Genomic DNA, 26,001 nt, shown 5'->3' on the forward strand with positions numbered 1-26,001 from the left:
CATATACGTCACTGATCTCATGATGAATTTCAGCCGCTTTCATGCCTTCAGCTTTAAGAAAAATGAATCACACCACATCAGCAGGATTCTCGATCAGCGGAGGCATTTTAAATACTCACAAACGTAAATACAGTCAAATATTTCCGTAATGTTTCTGTGGCTTCCCAACAGATGTGGGTACACAGTGCGCATGTGTGGATTGCCGACTGTAGTGTACCAGCGGCGGAATTTCAAATCGGTACTTTTTACATTTCAGATTTTGTTCTAATATAATGTATGATCATTTTTGAATTCTTTGATCTGTTCTGGAGTTTTTTCCTTGGTATCATTGCCGTTAGTATAGTATATTTATTTATTTATTGCCGTAAGTATATTTAAAATTGTCTGTTTTTTCTTAGTCTATCTTTTTATTTCCTGATCCTCAGTGCTATTTACATTATGAAAATTGAAAGTTACACTCTCAATGTATTTTTGCTTTAATGCTGAAATTAAGCATTCAACATACTCAATATTTCTGACATTTATAATTAGTCTTCAAGGGGAGCCAGTCAGCTTACAGTAGAGTTAATTGATGCCATTTTGCAGGGTAATAGGAAGGACTACCCTAATTTAATGCCAAACAGGCAGCTTTCAACTTGCCTCTTATTCCAAATAAACTCCATTTAAAAATTTTTGTGTGGTTCAAGTAGCTGATTTGTGTACCTACAGTCTCAGCAGCGGCAGCAACCAAATTGCAAACATTCCAGGCTCATAATTAAGACATCTTGGGTTCGAGTCTTCATACTGTTTTTTTTTTTCACTACATATAGTATTTTTATGTGTAGATAATTTTTTATAATTAGTAGTGTTTATAATAATAATACTATTTATAAGAGTCTTGAATTTAGAGTTTGCTCATTATTATTTTATTTGAATACACCAAATAAAATAATAATAAGTAATAATAACAAACAGATTTTGTTTTAAAAAACTTGAAAAAATGTATTTTTATAAATGTATTTAAACTGCATTTCGTATTGAAACTTGAATTTCACTGTAAGTTTTGTAAAACAAAATCTGTTTGTTGGATATGTGTTAATCTTTCATTCCTCACGTGATCCGTATTCCAAGCTGTTTACAAAAAAATTTTAAGGTTAATATTCAAATAATAATATAATATAATATAAGGTTATAATGTAATGTTATATATATAAGGTTATAATAATAATATATATATATATAAGGTTATAATAATAATAATATAATATAAGGTTATATTCAAATAAAATAATAGTCATGAAACATGAAATTCATGTAGTTTTTTCCTAGATTCTTATAATTATTATTACTATAAATGCTATATTATACAAATATTATTGTGTTTGTAGAAGAGAGAGAAAAAAGAAAATTTAAAAAACCATAACTTGAACCTGAGACCTTTCAATTATGAGGCTGGATCACTTGCAACTCATTTACTCTGCTAACACGACTGATGATGTACAAATAAGCTTCATGAATCACTTGAAAATCTCTAAATTGAGTTTACTTGGAATTTTGGATTTAAAGTAAAGCCCTCTGCGACCAACTTGCAAAAGGGCATCAATAAACTTCATTTTAAATTGGCCACTTGTCCTTAGTTACAGTTTTTATTTTAGATGATATTATTAATCCATAGGAATTTTGATAAAAAGAATAATCTTGGTTATTAACCAATAATTATCTGATTTTCTTAACAACTGAATTAAATATAAGTCTTTCTTTTGCCACTGTTTTCAAAAGTATATTTAAAATTGTCTGTTTTTTGTCTTATTCTTCCTTTTCATTCTCAATGCTATTTCCATTATGAAGATTGAAAGTTACAACACTCTCAATAAAACTTTGAAAAGAAACACAAACTACTTTTTATTAGAGCAACTAAAATTAATTACAAGCAATAAATTGGTGCATGAATTATTAATAACTAGTATAGTTTTACACACAAATACTGAACAACAAAAGTTATGAAATAAAAATACCACAAATAAAAATGAAAAACAAATTCATGATCTGAAGGATATTAAACAAACAAATACTGATGAACCTTTCAGCTAGTGATTTGCGCTTATATTACCAACAAATTTACGGTAATCAGAAGTGAAATAAAAAATATTTTCAAAATTCTTCACTGTAAATATGTAGTAGCATTTTTAAAAATCTGTTTTATTTCATTCAAAATATTGATATTCAGCAAACCTACTTACTGATGCCTAGTAGTTTTTTAAAAATCATTTTAGTTTAAATTCTCCAAGTTTGGATTAGTGTGAGTGGATGTATTACAATAAAAAAGTTATAATTCTCTTGGAGTGTTTTCCCATGTTTTGCACTGACCAGTGTTTTTGGATCACATTAAGTTGAAGACTAACTTTATCCCAATGATTTATCAGATTATTTTTTTTATTGTTAAACCAATGACTTCAGATTAACAAAAATATGATAGTTTCATATTTTCTCAGATCTTATAAAATAAAGGAAAAACCCAGGATTTCTTATGAAAAATTATTTGTTATTAAAAACATTAAAATATATCCTTAAATTAAAAAAAAAAAATAACTTTCTGGGTTTGTGCAATTTTTACATTGAGTAAAAAAACCAGGTGTGAGTTTTACATTAAGTTCTGTCATTGTTAATAAAAGTACTATAATAATACTGCGGTAAAAGAAAAAGGTAGACTTTCTATCAGCTGAAAGAGAAATCCATTTAATTCACGAACGGAAAAATATGTTATTAAGCTAGATTACTGTATGTATTAATATAATGTTCATTACGAGTAAAAAGAAAAAAAACTGGAAGAAACATAATTTTTCAGGAAAGTATTATTTTGCATTATAATCCTTTTTGTAATATGTATTCATACTTTGCAAATATGTGGTTTCTGTGTAGTTTTGTTTATACTCATCCAAATTTTTGGAGTCTATGTTTTTTTTTGTGAAACTAGGTTGTTTTAACATACATATTTTGTACTGAATTCAAACTTATGTTTTAATCATAATTTTATTAACTATATTCTAATATATTGCTGTTTGTGTATTTATGTTAGAGGCTGGTTTTAATTAATAGTGAATTTATTAGAAAAAATAACAAGAAATGAAACCCATGAATTTAACATAATTATTTCACTTATTTTAGTGTACTTGCAATTTCAGGTTTTTTGTTTATTATTTTTATATATAATTGTAAATGTTTAATATGATATAAATATTAAATGTACTCTAAGTCCTCCCACACTTTGTGTATGTATTGTGTATTGGTGTATGTATGTGTGTGTATGTGTGTGTGTGTGTGTGTGTGTGTGTGTGTGTGTGATTATTTTTACTTCTTGAAATTAGTTAATGAAAAATATGTACATGCTTTTAAGCTTCAATTTTCATTGTTTATTGAGGTGAAAATGCACTCAAACTGGTCAGTGTTATTGATATTTGTTCTAAATGTGTATTCATGTGTATTTATACAAATATATATGAAAAATCATTTTCACTGTTTTTTTCTGAAGTGAGTAATTTTCCAATATGATTGAGGTATAAATTGAAGTTGTTTGATGCTAACATCACACCTGACTTGAGTTTACTACTAACTTAATATACGGTCAGCTCTTTTAGGATGTATATTCTTTCCCTGTAAGGAAATATAATGTGCTTTATAAAATTTAAAAAAATATGTTGTCCTTTTACATCAAAATTAAAATATTTCAGAATGTACTTGTTGTCATAATGAAACAGTTTTATTTTGTATTTCTTATTGTTAATGCTAACAAGTACATTTCCTTATATGTATGTTAATCTTATTTGTAACTCTTAGATTATTTGTAATCTTAGTTGTCATTTAGGACTACTGTCCTTTAACTTTTTTTTTAATACAAAAACACTAAATGCCGTTTGGGAGTTTTCATGATGGAGTATGTGACCAGGTTGCCCTTTCATGGAAAACTTCATAAAAGAAGAGTAATGTATAAATTAAATATCTTAATTTATATTTTTTAATCGGTTTATAAGTAAAGATTCAGTTTAATATTAATTTAAATTTAAAAGAGTGTACCCAAAACTCTTTCCCATTTATACTGCAGGCGGCTATTAGTTCCACTAATATGAGGTATCATAAAACATTTATTACATCAGCTGATTGTCTTTTGGACTTACAGGACTTGTAGCTTAGCCCTTATAATTCAGTTCAGAGAGAAAGGTTTTACCATTCAAATTTAAGGCAAGCCTGGATGTTTCAATTGATGTTGTAGAGATAGTAGTCTGCAAATTGCAGGCCTGTGTTTCGTGTTGACGTGTTGGGGATGGCCCCAGGCTGAACCCGGTCTCTGCATTGGTTGCTTTTTGTGAAATGTTTCTTCTTTATGAGGTGAGTAGACTGGAGCCAGTTGACCATACCATGATAAAGTTGACCATGCTTGTTGTATGTGCTGTGCTCCAGGTCAGGCTGCTGACCTGGAGCACTAAATTGCTGTTGAAGAGTTCTAAATCTTATTTTGTGGCCCATGATCATTCAAACACTAGGAGAATAGTCTCTGGCCTACCAGAAGATATAACATTGGTGCAGCATTCTGTACTGCTAACTATATCATTAAAAAAAAAAAGAAATTTACTATGAAGTAGCTTTTATTTATTGAAAAACTAGTAAATGAAAGTTAATTTACCTGTGCTGTAAAACCATTTAGAAAACTGATATGAAAACTAATAATAATATTTAAAGATTAGTTTCATAATAAAAATAACATGAAAATTAATAATGGAAGGTAATAGAAAATATGGTACATAAAAGAAGCTGATCTTAAAAATTCTGAATATCAAAATCTTGCTTTTTTCCCATCTGAAAATTCTTTGTTTTTCCACTAATAATACAATTTTTATCGATAGCACCATGTTTATATATCAGTCAATTTAAAATTTCTGGGATAAATTTCTGAGATAAAATGTAAATGTTTATTAACTGCATTAACAATCGTAGTGGAATATGTTGAAGGAGCAATGTGATTATTGTTTTCTATCAAAAAGAAATAAAGAAAATAATTGTTTAATCATAGTCAGTGAATAGCCTTAAAAAGAAGAATATTTTTAAATTGTCATCAACTACTTAAACAGTATTTCAAACTGTATTCGTTGAATTTGAAGACTACTATTGTGCTTCTAGAAATAATATTTATAACTGTTGGAAATAAATAAGCTGTTTAATTAATATAATTTTATTATTTTAACACTAATTCTGAAAAATACAATTTTGGAGTATTTTACTCTTGCGTTAAAGTATTATGAAGCAGTCAGTATTAGTGTGTTATTTATTTACAAAGATTAATTGTAAGAGAGAAATTTATTATTTTATTTGGGGTTAGATTTTATAGGTCATGAAATGAGGGAGAATAGGTATAAATGGTTTAAAGCCAGTGGTGGTTTGGGTTAATCCTATAAACAAACACATGGTGCCTAAACAACTGTAATAAAATTTTATTTTTTTATTGTATTGACCTCATGAAGCAATCTTACATTGTATACCCTTCTATTCAACTTTTATTACAAACTTCACTCGTTGGCCAATCACAAATATCAGACTTTTTCTCATTCTTTCTCTGCTTCTTAATCTTTCACATCCATTGAAGGTTGTGCCAAACTGTATAATTAAATTTACTGCAATCAGTCACTGAAAAAGTTTTGTTTTTTAACTGCTTAGCTTACCTATTCTTTCTCTGGTATCATTTCTTTTACATTTTAGTAAAAAAGTAAAACTTATTAACTTATTTAATATAATTCAGTTAGTTTTATAATCCTTGAAATTTTATGTCTTCTGATTGAGGAAACTATTTTTCATTAGTGAGAGACTGTCTGGATATCTTTTTATTTTTGGAATTAAGTTTTGAGATAAATTCATTAAGTAAATTTTATTAAATTAATGTATGCATTAATTTATATTAATTGTATGCATTAATAGTGATTGTGGATTTGTATCTTATCTATAGATTTTTTTTTGTTTAGGAATGAAAAATAAATTTAAGAAATATTGGGAGATATGATATGCAAAAAAATTAATATGTTATTTAAATTTACAGAAAAGTAGAAGTAGAATCACATTCAAAAATAGGCCGATGTAACCTGCTGTAAGTTTTTTATGACAGTAAAGTGATACATTCTGATAAAAAAGATTTTATTTGGGTTATCTGAAACAGTCACTTTTCATTTAGATAAAGCTCTTACCCAACTGAATTGATTTCAGTCCATTGTGAAAGGATGGATATTTTCCAACTAATTGACCATTTTAATTTAATGATTAATAAAGAAATGATTTCATCTATGAAGTTATTGTATAACTCAAATTCAGCATAAAAATATATACAATGGAAATATCTGAAATTTTTTTTTAGAGATCTTACTTCTTTTTGCAATTTATATTATAGCTACAGTTTAGTAGAAGCTAAACTGGTTAAACATACATATGGAAAAAATCATACCGAATAATATTGATGTTATATTTCAACTCATTTACAAATAGTGAACTGAGCTTTGGGTAGTGCAAAAATGTTGGGTTAGTTTAAATGTGATGAAAAATGAACCAGACTGAGCACTAAATAATTTTTATTTAAGATATGTAAATGTATTATAACAGTTTCCTATGCCGATATAGTTTAATCTGCTTGCAGTTTTATATACTGTGGATTACCTAATAATTTTGTATTTACCATGGACACCTTTCCCATTATTAGCCTGGAAAGCAGAGACCATATATATGTATTTATCAGTGCTTATTAATTAATTGCCTTAATGAGTAATAAATCAGAACTTACCAGTAATGTAGGAATAATTCTTACTCATTTTCAGTGTCTTCATTATCAGTTACAACTTATATTAAAAAATAAAGAAATTGAAATGGTTTAATTATTAATAATATCCATTGTAAAAAAAAACACTGACAGATCAGACTTAAAAAGTGTGTAGGTGTGACCCTTTTTTCCTTTATTTAAGTTATTACTGCATTATAAATTTAACTCTTTCTTTGTTCTTAATGTTCATAATAAGTAGTAATAAAAATTTCAGATTGATCTAAAAATTTAATGATGATCTGTTGAGTTCTGTCTCATTACTTAAATAAAGTGAGCAGCTTAATCACTTCCTCATTTACAAGTTACATATGGTTGTGTTTGAACAAGATAAGCATTTTTCATTATCGCCAATACCATGGTGAAGTTTGCAGCGGCATTGTTAAGAAGAAAGGAATTCAGATTCCTTTCTTTAGTGGGGTTTCAGCCTTAGACAGTGGGGTGATGTCTAACACCACCTCAAGACAGTGGATTACTACAACATATGAACTTCCATATAAAGTTCCGAGTATTAGGTGAAAAACATGATCGGGAGGTGAGGGATGAAAGGACAGCCCTCTACAGAGTCATCATTCGTTCGTGCTTGCAAGGATGGGTGACGGTGATCATGTACGGGGATGTCGAGTCTCCAGGCATACCTCTCCCCTCCTGGGCTGAGCTGCATAATGCTTAACTGTGGTGCTAGTCCTGGGAGGGGGGAGTATGGTGAGAAAAGGTTTTTTAGTTAGTAGGATGCAGGAATACACAGGCTCTTAACGTCATTCAGCTAAACTCATGCGAGTCCGACACTACCTGGGCCTGCCCAGACATACATAAATGGGCTTTTTTATCTGTTTACTCACCAAAAAAAGAAGAAAAAAGCATTTTGCAGCTCATAATACTGCTAAGTAACATAAATAGTGTTAGGAGGGACAAAAGCTTACAAGATACGGGTATCCTTTAATGCACCAGTGGAAATGCAAATACCAGACAATGGAGACTATCCCGAAAGAATTACATGCATTAAAAATATATCACAGTCAATGTTTATTATTATATATATACATATACAAGAAAAAAAATATCGGGTTTTATAACTACTTAATATATCTTATCTTTGACTTATTGTAATGAATCACAAATAAAATGAAAGAGTAACTGTTACAATTTTTCTCTATAAATATTCAATGTAAGAATCTATTATCATTGGGCACACATCCACTTGATAGGAGAGTTCATCCCATTCTTTACCCAGCATGTCTGGCGTAATGGAAGTGATGACAACTACTTCAATCCTGCACCTTAAATCAGGTAGCTCAATAGGTGAGATCAATAGATAGGTAGAAAAATAGAGTGGATAACCTTGTACCCACCTCAAACAAGCTCTGTAATTGTGCCCATGCTGACCATCCTACTGGTTGGTGAGAGCGCCATTCAAACAATCCCGTACAGTTTGCCAGTAAGAAGGCGTACCATTCTTTTTGCCTGATAAAATTCTTTGGTTCATTTTATAGTTGAAAAAAGAGCTGTGTATACAGAATATACAAATAAGCAACTCCTGTTATGCTTGAATCAGTGAAAAAGAACAGCTCATAAACTTGCTGTTAAGATAATGCACAGAAAACAATTATTTGAAAATTTTCAATCGCAAACAACTAATCTTTGCACAGAGAGCAAATCACTTAACTTGACTAAATATTATAAAGGAGGATTCATGCACAGAAGTTACTCAATGTGTCCTCATGTTCCAGGAATATAACTTCATAGTAGAAAATTTCCCTGGTCTGCATAATCAATTTCTTGATTCATTTTCTTGTTTTCTAAGCAATGAAACATCTACCACAACATTGATCTACATCTATCACCAGACAATACAAATAGAACTCAATCCCATCATTATAACTCTCATTCAAATTGGAGAATACTACCAACACCCAAAACAACAATTTGAAGTGGATAAACCCAAGAAATACCAGTGGAGAGAAACCAGCAGAAACTAATATTTTCCAATTGTGCTGCAGAATATTTAACGGCCTGTTAAATAACAGTAGTACTGCCAGAGGTCATGAAAGGTGCCTTTTTTTAGTGTGCTAAAAAACAATTTGAAGAAAGTGAAAAAAAAATTAATTGTAATTATTAATCTTATTAAAATAATGATTAGCCTTAAAATAATTATTAATCTTAAAGAAATAATAGTAATAATTATAGATAAAACCAACTAAAGAAAATAAAAGTGGGTTTTTGAAGTTTGCTTTTATACATTTTTATGTAAAAAATAATATTTTCAATAATTTTCTTAATCTTGATTTTTTTAAGTAAGCAGCAATTAAAAGAAAAACTAAACAAAGCTAACAACTACCAACAATTGACTAACCCTCTTTTCCAAGGTCTACTGAATTTGAAGAACTGGTTGTTATGTTTTTTAGTCACTCCTTTTTTAAAGATTACTTTATTTGCTATTACTTTATTTCATATGTGATCTATGATTGTCAGATATATGGAATTATGTGGTTTTTTACCTCAAGTATTTCAACTTATATTTTTTCGATACTTTCAATAACAGATTGTCTTTAGGCTATATATATATATCTATCTATATATATATAATATATATAGCCAAGTCAATCAAACCAATAAATATTAATAACCAAATTAATATTATGTAATGATGATAAAAAATTTCTTCAAATTTAATGTATGCAAGCAATGTAAATGTTAAACAAAATTTCATTTAAGTTATCTGGAAAATTTTATATTGATATGACAAAAAAAATACTCTAAAAATAATCATAAAGAATGGTTCATTTTATGAAGCTGAAATCTCATATTGTTTTTAAATATTGTAATTTTTTATGGTATGAAAAAAAATAAAAAATATATTTATGTAGAAGATAGGATTTTAGAGGCTATATTTTTTTACCTGAATGTGAAAGAAATCCTTCATAAAATCAGTTAGAGCGTTATCATCGCCCGGAATTTTTATTAATAAAACGGTAAAATAACTCCAAAATAATAAAACTTATAAGGTGTAAAATTAATACTAATCATATAATAAAAATTTATTAAAACAAAAGTCAAAAAGGTGAAATAAAACTCAAAACTAATATCGCAGACAAAGTCTTTTAAATATAAAAGTTAAAATAATACAATAAAGAAACTATATATAACTTACCTAATTCTGATAGGTTGTGCAAAAGGCTCCCTTCTCGGATAATAAATTAAAGACATAGAACCAAAAAAAAAATCAAAATTGAAAGTAAAGGTTAAAAATTATGAAAAACTCTTTTAGCATAAAAATATAAATGATAATATTAAATTTTTTGCAGTAACCTGTACTATGCAAAAACAGAAACATCCAGTCCAAAATGTCGTTATTAATGTACAAGATATCACGAATGTTTCTAGGTAGATTAAACAGGCCACGTTTGAAATATGCAAAACAAATTGTTAGGGATGTAGGATGTAGGGGGTACACCGAAATGAAACGACTAGCACTAGATAGGGAATCTTGGAGAGCTGCATCAAACCAGACAAATGACTGAAGACAAAAAAAAAGTAAATTAAAACTTAAAACCAAATAAATAAAACAGACTTTAAAAAATGAATTTCAAATCTAAAATGAATTTCTTTATAACAAAACTTTTTGAAATCTGCCCTGGATTAAGATTTAGTTTGTTGGCGATAGGTAAAAGTCAAAACTAAAAAAAAATTGAAGTATTTTTTAATTTTAAGTACTTTATTGAATTTAACTTTTTTTTTAAAAAAAACTTTATTTTATTTATATCTTATGTTAAAATTTTAACTTTGGATTGTGTTTTTTTTAAATTTTATTATTTCAAGTAATAAGAGTTTGCAACCATTTCCTAACAATTTATCATGTATTGTTACGACCCAACGCCGCATAACATATGCAGTCCATAAGAATGTGGTGCACAGTCATGCCGCAGTTGCATCGTGTGCATAGTGGTGCGATTCCTCCTGACATTAGGTAATCGTGTGTGATCCTTGTATGTCCTATCCGTAACCAGCAGAGGACCACTTCCTCACGACGAGTTTATCTGCAAGAGGAGCCCATGGCAACACTGAATCTTTAATCCGTCGGAGTTTATTATCGATGGTAGTCACCCAGTCACTTTGCCACCTTGGTCTCAGTGATTGTTTTACATGATTAACAAAATCAAAGGTAGCAACTCGGGTGGTGAAAGGAGATTGAATACACACTTCTTTGGCAGCATAATCTGCTTGTTCATTACCTGGAATCCCTACGTGGCTAGGGACCCAGCAAAAATTTACTTCTGTGTTGCGATTACCTAACTCAGCGATTGCATTATGAATTTCAATGATGACAGGATGTTTGGAATAAAAATGTAGATATGTAATGTTGTGTATGGTAGTGAAAGTTGGACAATCGGGACTGTGGGTAGAAAGAAGCTGAGGCCTTAAAATGTAGTGCTACAGGTGAATGCTTAGGATCAGATAGATTGACAGAATTACAAATAATTATTACAATAATTAGCAGGATGAATGAAGAATGGAAGTTCATGAATGCTCTCACAAAGAGAAGAGATGAGCTAATTGGCCACGTACTCTGATACAATAGGCCGCTACAAATTATTTTTGAGGGAATGATTGAAGGGAAGAATCACTGGGAGAAAGGAAGGCTGGATTATATCAAACAGATTATGAGGATGTGAATTGTGAAATGAGCGGAAAGGAAGGCTCAGGATAGAGGACTTGGGTGACTTGCTTCTACCAATCATAGGATTGAATATAAAAGAGAGAGAGAGAGAACGTACCAGTATGATTATAAATACATTTTATTTTTTATAGTTTCATATTACATTACTTTGTAACATTTACTTTTTAGAGTAACATTTAGTTCCTAGAGTAAATAAGAAGGTGTAACCAGTAGATTTGAACTATTACATTTCACCAGTGCTTCCTAAGTTCTTAACAAAACCTAATATTAACATGTTGGTGAAGTTCAGCTAGTCTTTTTATCTGAGAAAAGCAAAAAAGGAACTTGCAGGAAATTAATCATTAATATAATTAATATTCATATTGAGTATTGTGCTAGTTATTAATGACAACGAACAGAAATATAAGGATATCAAATCAGATTTTATTCTGATATACTCGTTTGCTTACGTAAGATAAATACATACATATATTATTGTGAGTGAAACTGATTTAATTTTCATAAATTCCTTCAACTTCGGGTTTTGAATATATCACGTAAAAAATGCGAATATTATAAATAATGATTAATAAAATGTACTATTTACTTAAATATACAAATTAATTAAAGAAATAAAAAAAGTATATTTAAGCTAAAAGGGAAGTTGTTAAATGTAGGAAAATTATCGTTTTTCCCTTTTATTTCTGTAGAAGGCATCCCTGTTTACTAGTTCCAGTTGACAGCAACTACCGTCATCGGCGTTATTTGAAGTAAATGCGGTATATTTTACTGTTTTTGTATTGTGCAACCGTGTTTTGTTAATTGAATGGCCGGTACCTATTTTCGTTAGTGATAAAGACTTCATTCGTCTTGTTAAGATTAATCGTAAATCGTTATTAGTTTTCGATTCCTTTTGCATCGCGCTGTTAGCTGTGCTTCGTCTAATTCATTACTTAATTTATAAAGTATGTTTAAATTGTTATAGTTGTTTACAGTTTATTATCTTTACACAACACACAACTATTGCATTTATGAGTTAACACGTAATAAGAATGTATGAGGTATGTTTTATTGTACATTTCATTGAATATGTTCAACTTGTATCGTTATAAGTAAAATTTGTGTATTATTAGCTAGTCTATAACTGCTATTAAGACTGTACTTGTAAATATGTCTCGATTAAAGTAGGTTAGATCTCAAAACGTTTTCAACCTTAACTTGTAACTTTTACTAGATTGACTTTAATGTTTCCTTATTTAATTCATATTTTTCGAATTGAAATAATAAATATGCAAAATATGTGCGGGTGAAGAAGTCTCTTCAGCTATAGACTACCTTAAAAATTTGATTTTAAGTTGATTTAAAGATCCTATTGTGCGACAGATTTTTTATCTGTCAACCTTTGAAAAGCATATTTATTTGTGGTTTTTTCAATCTTCTGTAAAAATAACGCTGCATAGTATAATCAGCATTGAATTTTTATATTAATCTGAAGACCTTACTGATATTTATTTACACTGCATAAATACGAGTATAATGAGATTAAATGATTTGAACTCTGATTATCTAATGTAATGCGTAGATGATTATTTAAATTTTAATAAAAAATTGTAAAACTTTAAAACATAAAGACAATGAAATATGCTTACTTGTATTATGTTAGCTTTCTTTAAACTTTACGTTCATTTTGGTTTACCTGCTAAGAGCAATGTCTGTTGCAGACAGTTTGGTAAAATGACCGGCAGGGGTTTCTGAAAACAAATTGCGATGCAGTCGTGATGGAAATTTCCAATGATAATTATTATCTATTTGAAGTCATTTACTATCGTCTACGTTTAGGCAATATAATATCTATTCCAGTATTATAATTTTCTGGTAATATTTCTTTACATCCCAATCCAACCGTAACCAACCTTATGTAACCAACTGTTATTTTTATCGGTTTGTCACTTTAGGATTGAATTTTTTTTTATGCCAATAACCGTGTAAATTAAAATTAATTTGTTGATTATATACGGATGAAAGACAAATTATTTAACCTACATTTTTACTTTTCCGGCTGTAGATTTATTGCTGCTCCAGCAGCAATAAATCTACAAATGTATGTAGATTTATTACTTTCCCTATGTAGAGAAAGTACAAGATCGGCAAACATTTTGGATAACGGGAATTTTTGCAAATATTATGATTCAGGACTGTCTTAAAAAACATACAAAAAGAATATACAACATTTCCGGAAGTTGTATGTACGTAAGTACATACAGCTTGGCCTGTATTTTGTTTAATATCTCTGAACTGACTCGGTATAAATTTCTAGAAAATGACTCAAAAAAATTCTATACATGAGGGATTCAATTTTGGACAAAATTAAAAAAGGGATGCTAAGTTTTCGCCATTTTAAATTTTTTAACTTTTTAACGGGAGTCACAGAAAATTGAAAGTACTTATTCAGTTATTTCAAATTGTAAAGTTTTAAGTCAATCCGATTTAGGAGTTGGATGATATTTAACGTTATTTCTAAAGAATTTTTGCCTCATATCTTGAATACCAGCCTACCAAGAACGTTGAAATTTGGTTATATATACTCCAGCCTTGGCTTGACCATGGTACCCACGGAGTATCATGATGTCTCAAGATACGGAGCAACATTTAGTAATTAATTACTCATAATTGAAATCTTAAACACCAAACGACAAGGGTTAACTATCAAGCAGGGAGATCAAATGGCACCCAAATTTTTTTACTAAAAATCATGTTTTTTCTTGTTTAAGCAATTATCATTACTTGTTTAAGGAATTAACAAACATTTTTAACCAAGATTTTGATTTTTTCTCAATTTCATTTTTAATAATTCATAATTTTTAACGTCGTTTAAATCAAGTGGATCAAATCGGACTCAATTTTTTATACTGAACATTTTGATCTTTTTCGCTGACGTATTCTAAATATTACATAATTAAGTCATTAATATTTAAAAAACTATGTAGTGTTTTTAAATAAAGATCTTTCAAGGACAAATCCCGGAAAATTATCACTCTTTACCAGTTTTTTAATTTTGTAAGATAAACATTAGAAGCTTAACCTATGCGAAGTGATTCTTGTTTTGTATTTTGATTTAAGCATCTCCTACTGTGCTTGGGTCACTTTCTCTGATGTCTACGCGTATTCATTTGTATGCGTGTGAGATTATTTCTATGGAATACCCCTTCTAATCCCGTTTGTGCTTACTGTACTTTTGTTGATATCAAGTGATCGATTTTATATATTTTGTACCTGTGGTAGAAATAACATTTTTTTATGAGAAAATGCGTACTGCAAAATTTATTTATTTTATTGTATTGAATAATTTTTTTGGGGGAAGGTTATTTATGCGAAAATAACTTGTTTGGTTGTTTATAAAATAAAAAAAAGGTATTAATAACAATTTGTAAAATAAACAGAAAATCTAAGAAATGTTAACATGTCTGATGTCATATTCCGGGCCTTCTGTATTATTCTTACAATAATTTGAGTATTTAGGCGGTAGATATGTCATGACGCTTTATTTTGTTTGTTATAAATATCTCATAACTTTTTTTATTCACTACGTTTTTTACAAAGAGTTACCATTAATTAATGCAAACTGGTAACTCCGCTTTCCTTAAAAATTCAACATTTACTCTTTGTAAATCATGAAGTTATTTAGAGTTATAATAAATCCGTTTATATTTTTACATGCTTATTTTGATTTTGATTTTCTTTTTTACAAAAAATTATTTTTAATGAATTCAAACTTTAAAAAGGATAACGCGCACACACACATACACACACCATACATACATGCACCAGGTGTTTCAGGAAGTTTTTACTAGGTGTATTTATCTCATAAAATAATGAAAAAAGTTCAGTAATCTTATCTAAGGATAAAAAAAATATTTTTCATGTAATTTTTATCATTTAAACTTTAGAGTAGAAAACTAGGCGAAATCGTTACTGAAAAACAAAGCGTTTTAAGACATAAACATTTGAATGAACATTTCTCTTTATTTCCACGAGAGGAGTACCTCTATAAGTACGACAGAAACATCCTGAAACAGTTACGTCGGTTACAAGTACGAAATGAATTTTCATCCTACAAAATTTGTTACAAAACCGGTGGACAGTGTTGGAAAGAAATACTGTATTTAGCTGTATGGTTTTGAGATAATCAGTTTATATTTCTTTCAAAAGCAATAGTTTAGACTGAAATATCAGTATATTTCACTATTTATTGATAAACTGAATTTGTAAGGAGAATAATTTAGGTATTCGGAAAATAATCAGTTATTTAAACGATCTGCAGAAATATTTGATTTAAGTAAGAAAACTGAAAAAATGTATATAAATAATTATGAAAGAATATAAAGAATGATTTTGATAAAAATATAGAGCAACTTGGAAAAGATCTGTTATACGAGGTGTGTGAGAAAAGTAATGAGACTGACTTTTTACTTACCAAAGCTTTTATTTTTTTCAAACAACAATATTCAAAGTAGTTCCCTTGGGCAGCGATACACCGGCGGAGTCGTTGTACCCACTCCTGGAAGCATCGTTGGAAGGCTTCAACTGGTAGGGCTTTTAACTGGTCGGTCACAGTCTTTTGAATGTTCTCCAGAGTTCCAAAATGACGTCCTTTTAAGACATGTTTCAATTTTGGCAAAAGGAAAAAGTCACAAGGACTCAAATCAGGTGAATAGGGGGGGGGGGTTGAGGAACCGTAGGAATGCGTTTTGAGGTCAAAACTTCCCTGATGGAAATGACCGTGTGACACGGGGCATTATCATGATGAAGCATCCGCTTGTCTGCAATATCTGATTTCACGCGAATCACTCTTTTCCTGAGCCTTTCAAGGACACCTTTGTAAAATACTTGCTTGACAGTTTGTCCTCGAGGAACAAATTGTTTATGCACAATTTGATACCCCTACTGTCAAAAAAGCAAATAAGCATGGTTTTGATCTTTGATTTGCTCATTCGACATTTTTTCGGTCGAGAAGATGACGGAGTGTGCCAATCTTCGCTTTGCCGCTTTGTTTCAGAATCGTACTCAGATATCCAGGATTCATCACTGTGATCACACGATTGAAGAATTCTTGGTCATTGTCGATCCTCTCAAGAAGAACAACGCATACGTTTCTTCGATTATCCTGTTCCGTTGTGAGGTTTTTCGGCACCAATTTCGCATGTCCAAATTTGATGTACGGTGAAAGTGTTAAAATTTTACTGTTCACTCATCATCCTTATTGTTAAACGACGGTCTGATCTCACAAGAACCCTCACACGCTCAACATTTTCGTCAAATTTTGAAGTTGAAGGTCTCCCTGAGCGAGGTAGATCTTCAATGTGTTCTCGACCTTCCAAAAATGATTTGTACCAGCGGAAAACTTGTGCTCTTGATAAGCAATGTTCCCCATAGGCTTGTTTCAACTTTTCAAAGGTCACACTCTCGGATTCCAACTTGATTGCACAACGTTGCTCTAAATTCCGATGCTCCATTTTCGTAACACACGACAAAAAAATAACTTCACTGATGGCGTGTCAAAAATGATATGTTGGCTGAACGGAGTTAAAACTCGTACTGAGCATGTGGAAGGGATGACCAAACCGGTCTAGCACAGACCGGTAGACACAGCGTTGCCAGATCGCTCGCAGTGTTACCAATCTCATTACTTTTTTCACACACCTCGTAAGTTGAATTAAGTTATTTACGAAAATGTTAAATTCGTCTTTTGGTATTTTAACGCTTATTTTCCCCATTTTTTTTTCTGAGATAGGCTAGCGGGATTTGGTGGAATTTTTTCAGCCCAAATGAAATTTATTTTCTAAATATTTGGGTCAAGTTTTAACAGCCAATTAAGTTCACTTTGCTAGTGTTACTGAAAAGATTGTCATTTGAATTATGATGAAAGATCCTTTGTAAATGTTCTATTATTTGGCAGTACACGACTTTGTAGGGTAGGATTCGAATCCGGTTAATTGATCTAAATACCTCAATTTTTTGAATTGAAATCAATACTATTATTATTCTTGTAATATTTTACCGCTGCCATAAAATTAATCGATTTACAGAGAAAAAGGTAAGAATAAACAGTGAAAACATTTGCTTTATTAGAATGAGTTTAATTTGTAATAGGAGAAAAAAATAAATATTAAACCGTACGCTGGAAAAAGTTAAAAATATAATTTAGAGTCAATTTTTATGTATTTTTCAATTAAAGTAAAAGAATGCTGCCAGTTATTTTGTGAATTTTATTAAATTTAATTAAAATCTCAAGAATGAAAATTACATTTTACGTAGTATTTCAAGAGAAGAAAGAAATATAGAATCTGATAATTTTAATAAATCTGTGTTGTATTACTTTTGTTATACGCGGATGTAATATGAGAAAAAAATTATTATATTCTTTGTAATCATCTAGCAAAAATATTTATTCAAATTCTTATTATAAGAAAAAGATATCCTTATGGTTTCGGGATAGATTAGATTTGCATACCGGTATAGAACACATTTTGTTCTTGTTCTCATTTTTCAACAGGTCGTCAGTTTAGCCTATTTGCAACAAGTAGAAACGGTAACAATGTATACAAGTAGGTTCATTACATTATTGTATTACAAATTTTATTTATTTGTGTTTAAATTCAACATAAACTTTTTTTAAATTCAATCAAAGTAAACAAAACCAAAATAAAAATATTTAGAAAACCAAAATAAGCTCGAAATAAATAAATATCTATATGATATAGTATGTTTTAATATTAGAATTTAAATACTGGTTACATAAAAGAATGGTGCGGTTGTGAACATGGTTTAAATTAAAACAAAATTACTTACAGTTTATGTTTTTTATTTTTCAAATTTGTCGTCTCAAATATTTTTTTTACATAATTAATAAATTTCAATATGTGCGTCCTTAGTTGCTCGACAAATGTCCAAACGATACTCAACTTCTCTCCAAACACTGGTTAACATTTCTTCGTTAATGGTTGTCATTGCTTCATTAATCCTGTTTTGTAGGTGGTTCAGGTCGCGAATTTTTTGTGTATAAATAACGCTTTTGATGTATCCCCGCAAGAAAAAATCGCAAGGTGTCAGGTCTGGACTCCTTGGAGGCCAAAGTATGGGTCCTTGCTGGCCTATCCATCGATCTCCAAATTTTTCGTTCAAAGCGTCCGTGACCAATACATTGAAGTGCAGGGGAGCACCATCTTGTTGGAATTGAAGTTGATGGATGTTTTCGAGTTCATTCAGCTGAGGAAAGCAATAATTGGTTAACATGTCAAGATACACAACTCCATTAATTGTTTTTTCAGCAAAGAAGGAAGGCCCTATTACACGATTTTTCATCACACCACATCAAACATTAACTTTAGGCGAATCGCGTTGTTTCTCAATAATTGCGTGTGGGTTTTCAGAGCCCCATATTCGTGAATTGTGTCTGTTAACACATCCATTCACATGGAATGTAGCTTCGTCTGTAAAAATTATATCATCTAAAAATGATTCGTTTTCACTTATTCTGTCCAACATTTCAACAGCGAAATTGTAACGTTTACACCATCATCGGGTTTCAATTCCTGCAGTATCTGGATTTTATAAGCGTGTAATTTCAGTTTTTTATGTAAAACTTTGTGAACTGTTGATTTTGGAATACCTAATTCGACGCTTCGACGGGGGATGGACTTCCCAGGACTTCTAATTGCCGATTGTCTAATTAGTTCAACCGTTTCGTCTGGTACACTTGGTCTGCCGGTTGATTTTTGTTTCTTAACCAATCCAGTTTCTTAGAATTGTTTGAACCAACGTGTTATGTTATTTTTGTGTGATGGATCTCTTCCTAATTCACGTCGAAACGCTAGTTGAACTAAAATTACGGATTTTAATTCAGCCATCAATAAAACACACTTTGCTTTGTCTTTATCCGAGAACATAGTAACTCACTAAACTCACCGCAACAACATTACAAGAACTGACGTTGTGGTTACAACTGCTGATAAACAAACTTTTGGATTGGAGGCTTTCAGGGATACCAATATAACATCTAGAAATTTCCCTACAATCTTCCTATGAATTACTGAAACCGCACCATTCTTTTATGATAACCTTGTATAATAGGATTTGTTAGTATAGGAATTTTTTTTTTGTTTGAGATTAACCGAAATCTTTGCCTATTTTGGACTAATACGCGAATGAATGTTTGATGGTTTTATAAAAACATTAAGGCTAAATAAGATAGTTTTTTATTTATAAATCTGTTGGTTATTAAAGGCGACAGTTGACGTGTTTGATTTACATGAAAAATAGAATGAGTTAATTGATGATAATTTATTTTGAATTTTTAGGTAATATTATACATTATGTTTGATTAATGTTAATCTATTTGAACTTCGTATTAAATTTTATTTCTCTGCCGAAAATTCCTTCTGTTTTTCTTAATTATATCTCTTCATCCAAATTAAAATTAATATAATAAATTTCGTTTTTCGCGTCCTTCAGAAGTTAAAAGATTATGGTAATTTTAGCAGAGTGTTTCTAAAATAGTGGGCTGGCTATACTTTTTCGGATTCTACTTGTAAAACTAAAAAAAAAATCCTTAGAAAAAATGGCAATTTCTCCTTCGTTCTCCCCCTGCCCGCCGTTTATTATTTTTATATAAAAATTTGTATTTCAAATTCGGATAGAGGAATCACATTAATATTTGGTAAGCGTCTTGGTAATAAATTTTTAAAATTAGCAAAATATCAGGAATTAAATACAGTCGCAAATTACAAAATGGCGGCTATGTTTACTTTTCAATCCGTTATATGTCCATAAATATTAGTTTTATTAAAATTCATGTTATTTGCTAAAATATTAAGCCTTTTATATTTAACAAAATGACATTTAATTTTTTTAAATCGGTTAACAAATTGCCGAGTTATGACAGAAAATTGATGTAATATTGTGTCTATTTTCATGTCCGCCACTTTACGTTAAATTCGATTAAATATTAATTGTTTTTATTTCTTGTTAATTCTAGTATTGTAAATTAATATCAAATTAAGTAACAATTTTTCACAATAATAGACCTAATAATTAAAAGAATAAAACAAACTGAATTGCAAACTAATATATGCATGAACAAAATTCATTAAAAATCTAATTAAAAAAAATTATGTTAAACAGTATTACCTCGTTATCCGTTATTATTATTTTTATTCTTATGTTGTTATATTGTACGTTTGAATTCATGTTATAACATTATTAGAAATATTTTATAAAATAATTTATCATTAATACTATGCGGTTATGTTGCCTGTTGTCGACTTTAAATTGAGCTTAACTGAAGACCGACAACCAATCTTCATCAAATTTTCACATGTATAACTTCACATACACTAATATAACACACCTAAATTTAAATGAAATTGATATACAACATTTTATACATGAATGTTATTTTTGAAATTTTCGAGCCACAAAATTTTATATATAAATGGTATTTTTATAAGCCTCAAATCTCAAAACTTAAAGAAAATTTATTTTTACCACTCCCTCCAATCACACTTTTTTTTTTTTGTCTTCAGTCATTGGACTGGTTTGATGCAACTCTCCACCAAGCTTCCTTGGTCGTTTTATTTTGGTATATCCTCTAAATCCTACATCCCTAACAATTTATTTTACATATTCCAAACATTGCCTGCCTGCACAATTCTTCCCATCTACTTGTCCCTCCAATATCAAAGCGACTTTCAGGAAGATGTGACCTATAAGTCTGTCTCTTCTTTTAGCTAATTTTTTCCAAAAAAAATGAGCTAAAAGTGGTTTTTTCTTCACCAATTTGCTGCAACACCTCTTCATTTATCACTTTATTCACCTATCTGATTTTTAACATTCTTCTATAGCACCACATTTCAAAAGCTTCTAATCTTTTCCTCTCAGGTACTCCGATCATCCAAATTTCACTACCATATAAAGGTACGCTCCAGACATATACTTTCAAAAACGTTCTCCTGATGTATAAATTAATTTTTCATGTAAGCAAATTATATTTCTGATTGAAAGCTCGTTTCGCCTGTGCTATTCTGCATCTTATATTGCTCCTGCTTTGTCTGTCTTTAGTAATTCTACTTCCCAAATAAAAAAATTCTTCTACCTCTAGAAAAAATATAATCTTTTCTCTTCCTATTTTTATATTAGTGGTCCATCTACTTTATTTCTACTACATTTCATTACTTTCATTTTGTTCTGGTTTATTTTAATGTGGTAGTTCTTGGGCCATTCATTGTTTCTTTTAATTTTCTTTTACTCTCAGCTAGAATTACTGTATCGTCAGCAAATCATAGCATCTTTATCTTTTCAGCTTGCACTGTTACTTCGGATCTAAATTATTCTTTAACCGCATTAATTGTTAGTTCTACGTAAAGATTAAAAGGTAACAGGGATAGAGAACATCCTTGTCTGACTCCTTTTTTTAGTACTGCTTCTTTCTTATGCTCTTTGATTATTACTGTTGCAGTTTGCTTCCTGTAAATGTTAGAAATTGTTTTTCTATCCTTATACTTGAGCCCTAAATTTTTTTAAATGCTGGTAATTTATTTCAGTCTGTTATTAAATACCTTTTCTGAGTTTATAAATGCCATTTATGTTGGTTTGTTTTTCTTTAATCTTCCTTCTAATATTAATCTGAGCACCAAAGTTGTTTCCTTAGTTCCTATACTTTTCCTGAAACAAAATTGGTCTTCTACCACTTCTTTCACTCTCCTTTCAATTCTTCTTTACAGAAGTCTAGTTCAAATTTTTGATGCATGAGTAGTTATTGTACAATTAGTTTTCTAGTTTTTATTGCTAAACTAATTGTTCTGAATTTTTCACATTTATCTGGTCCTACTTTCTTTGCTACCATGACAATAATACTCTTTTTGAAATCTGATGAAACTTGCCTTTTTTGGAAGTATTACAGACCAGTTTTGTATAATCTATTTTATCACTTCTTCACCTGCACTGTGCAGTAATTCTGCAGGTATCCTGCCTATCCTAGGAACCTTTCTGCTATTCTAATCCTTTAAGTTATTAAAATCAGATTTCAGTATTGTATGTTCCTTTTCATCCTCTTTGATTTCCTCTTCTTCCTCTATACTGCCAGTTTCTTATTTGTTTCCTCCATATAACTCTTCAATATATTCCACCCACCTGTCAACCTTTTCCTTTGAGTTATAAGTTGGTGTACCATCTTTATTTAACACATTATTAGATTTTAACTTCTGTACCACAAAATTCTCCTTAACTTTCTTGTATGCTCCATCTATTTTACCAATGATAATTTCTCTTTCCACTTCTGAACACATTTCTTTAATCAGTCCTCTTTCACTAATTTGCACTACCTCTTTATAGTATTTCTTAATTGTTGATAGTTCCTTTTACCTTCTTCACAATATTCTTATGCTTTCTGTGCTCATCAATTACCTTCAATATATCTGTTATCCAACGTTTTTTTTTTATCAGTTCTCTTTGTTCCATCAAAGTTCGCTTCTGCAGCCTACTGAGTTCTTAAGCTTCCACAGAGTGCACACACAGGGTTCCACAGAGTTCCACAGGGTTACAGCCCACAGAGATCTAAGGTTCAAATTTTAGTAAAGGCAGTTACTTTTATATGGATTTGAATACTAGATTGTGGATACTAGTGTTCTTTTGTGATAGAGTTTCAATTAATCACACATCTCAGGGACGATCAACCTGAGACTTGTACAAGACTACATACAGTTCATTTACATTCATCCTCATTCATCTTCTGAAATAATACCTTACGATGGTTCTGCAGGTTAAACGGAAAAAGAAAGAAGTTTGCCTCTGCTGATTTAAGAATTTCCTTTTTAACATTCTCTGATTCTTCTTCTATATTTACTACCTTATCTTTTTTAATCAGTCCTCTTGCGATGTTCTCTTCAAAAATTTCCTTTACCTCCTCTTCCTCAAGGTTCGCTAAATTCCACCCATTCATCTGACACCTTTTCTTCAGGTTTTAAAACCCCAATATACATTTCATTGTCACTAAATTATGGTCGCTATCAATGTGTGCACCTGGATGTTCTTTGGAGTTGATGACTTGATTTCTAACTATTTGCTTACCCTGATATAATCTATCTGATACCTTGCAATATTGCGCAGATTTTTCTGTGTGCATATTCTTCTATTACGATTTTTATAGTGGATATTGGCAATTAGTAAACTATACCTCGTGCAAAACCCAATAAGTTGGTCCCCTCTTTCATTTCTTTTGCCCAGCCCGTATTCACCCACAGTATTTCCTTTCATGCCTTTTCTGATGCTTGCATTCCAATTTCCAACTGTTATTAAATTTTCATCCCCTTTTATATGTTTAATTGCTCTTTGTATACACACTCTAACTCATTGTCATCATGGGCACTTGTAGACATATAGATGTTAACAATCATCGGCTTAGGTTTTAATTTTATGCTGATTACAATGATTCTATCAGAAAGCTTTTTGAAATACTCTAATCTTTTCTCTATCATCTTTTTCATTATGAAACCTACTCCTGCCTACTCTTTATTTGACGCTGAGTTAATTATTCTATAATTACCTGACCAAAAGTCGTATTCCTCTTCCTACCAAACCTTGCTAATTCCTATTACATGTACATTTAACCTACCCATTTCTTTCTTTAAATTTTCTAACCTACCAACCTTTTTAAAACTTCTAACATTCCATGCTCCAACTGGTAGAATGCTATTTTTTAATTTTCTGGGACCCCTTTCTTAATAGTCTCCACCTGAAGATCTGAATGAGGGACTAGTTTACCTCTGGAAAATTTTATGAAGGAAGGTACCTCCATCTTTGCAATATGAAATTGCAGAGAACTACATTTTCTTGGAAAAAAAGGGCTGTAGTTTTCTATGGTTTTCAGCTGCTCAGTATTCAGAAGACTGAGTGATGTTGATATGGTCGTTTAAGTCTTCCTGACCTATGCCCTTAAAAACTACTGAAAGAGGTGCTGCTTTCTTTCAGGAATCATTCGTTAGTCTGGCTCACAAACAGATACCACATCTGTATATATGGTTGTATCTTTGGTCCAACTATTTTGTATCACTGATCACTCCCAGCCCCCTCACCATCAGTAAGATCTCATGATTCATAAAGGAATACCTTAAAGGTCTTTAATGTGGTGGTTTTCTCCAGCCTTCCACATCCTATGCCGTTGAACTTTTTATTTCATCCACCCATTCAAAGGACAAGAGGGTGCTCTGCCTTCTATTGTTCCCTTACCCTCCATAGAGGCTGTTGGCATTTATAGAAGGGGATCTCATTATCCCGGGAGATGATTGGTCTCAGTTTTCATTAGTCCATACTACCATATTACCATGTGTAATCAATCGTTGCCCCCTCTGTACCACGGGGAGGTGAAAGTCCAGAATTTCCCTTACTCGAAATCAGGACTACAAGGCATTTCTTGATTTCTTCAGTACTATGGAGAGGGAAACATTTTATTCATGAATGGTATTTTCGTAATCCTCATACCTCAAAACATAAAGAAAATTCATTTTCACCCCCTCCCTAGTCACATTATACGACCGAAAATAAATACCTCAAATTGATATTATGTTGTCGACCTTAAACTGAACGTAACTGAAGAATGACTCAACAAATCTTAATCAAATTTTCACACATACAACTTCAAATTCACTACTACAGCATATCTAAATTTCAATGAAATTGATTTAGTAGTTTTGAAGATTTGTGGGCCATGAATTTTATACATAGGTTTTTTATATATTTTTCTAGGTCGTAGTTGAATTGAAAAATCAGGCTTATTGCAATGCGCTCGGCTAATTGGAAACTGAAACATAATATATTTGCATTATTGCTTTTAAATATAATCTAACGAAACTTAACCCATGCTCGCTTCGCTCGCTAACCTTGACTAGCGAGCGTAGGTCAAGTTTGGTAGTAGTATGTTTTGTTTACATTCGGCTGTAAATTGCACCCCCCCCCACAATTGGATCGCATTACTTTACAGCCGAATGTAAACAGGTTATTCAAACATATTAAAGAATCTACTGAGGTCTCTTTTCACGAGTCTACTGGCACTTTTTAGTTAAATTCTCACCATGCAATGCAAAAACCATACCTCTGTTTTCTTCAATAATAGATCAATACCCGACGTTCAGAGCATAAAAAAAAGATTCTGCCAAATTTTATAAATAGGGCGTATCTCGAAAACGGTGCGTCCTACGCCATTTTTAACGCGATTTTGAAACCAAAAAGGTACGATTTTTTGAACCGATTGCCGGTAGTTTCATCCGACCAAGTTCACCCGTTCTCGAGTTACGCCCTTTTCACAGCATTTTTTTGAAATTGGTGCCGAAATGAATTGAAAACATACTCGGTCAACATTTTTAATTACTTTTAAATTAATAAAAAAAAACGGACATCATTACTTTCAGCGAAAGCAAAATAATTAAAATTTCTACTTATGAAGGTTGTTTAATTACTTTGCCGGTTA

This window comes from Lycorma delicatula, chromosome 5, assembly GCF_047948215.1.
Source record: "Lycorma delicatula isolate Av1 chromosome 5, ASM4794821v1, whole genome shotgun sequence".
In the NCBI taxonomy this organism is placed as follows: Eukaryota; Metazoa; Arthropoda; class Insecta; order Hemiptera; family Fulgoridae; genus Lycorma; species Lycorma delicatula.